We start from the raw sequence: 306 nt of genomic DNA on the forward strand, positions 1-306 counted from the left end.
TCTTACTGTACAGACTGTAGAAGCTTTAAGTGTTTATGTATACATTATTTAACCATATCTCAGACTTTCTTACCTAATGGTAAAACAATGCTCTGTAAAAGTATCTAACATCAAGTCTATGCTGGCTATTGCTGGTCTGCCAATTAAAATTCTTCATTGATTACTTTCACTTGGACGATGATTTGGCATTGCAGAAGTCTCTCAATTTATCTTAACTGTTAAGTCGCTCTGAGTAGGATTCATTCTGCCTTGCATGGATGATTATTGCAATAAAACTAGATTTTCCTCAGCATCAATAAGGAAAGA

General features: G+C 34.3%; 1 protein-coding gene across 1 annotated transcript in view; it reads left to right on the forward strand.

Annotated features, from left to right (window-relative positions):
• MYCBP2 (MYC binding protein 2, E3 ubiquitin protein ligase) overlaps window positions 1-306 on the forward strand; it is a gene marked incomplete at its 5' end in the record, with an annotated part of 156,400 nt that overhangs the window by 76,223 nt on the left and 79,871 nt on the right.

The sequence above is a fragment of the Mesitornis unicolor genome, unplaced genomic scaffold (assembly GCF_000695765.1).
Source record: "Mesitornis unicolor isolate BGI_N332 unplaced genomic scaffold, ASM69576v1 scaffold8661, whole genome shotgun sequence".
Classification (NCBI taxonomy): Eukaryota; Metazoa; Chordata; class Aves; order Mesitornithiformes; family Mesitornithidae; genus Mesitornis; species Mesitornis unicolor.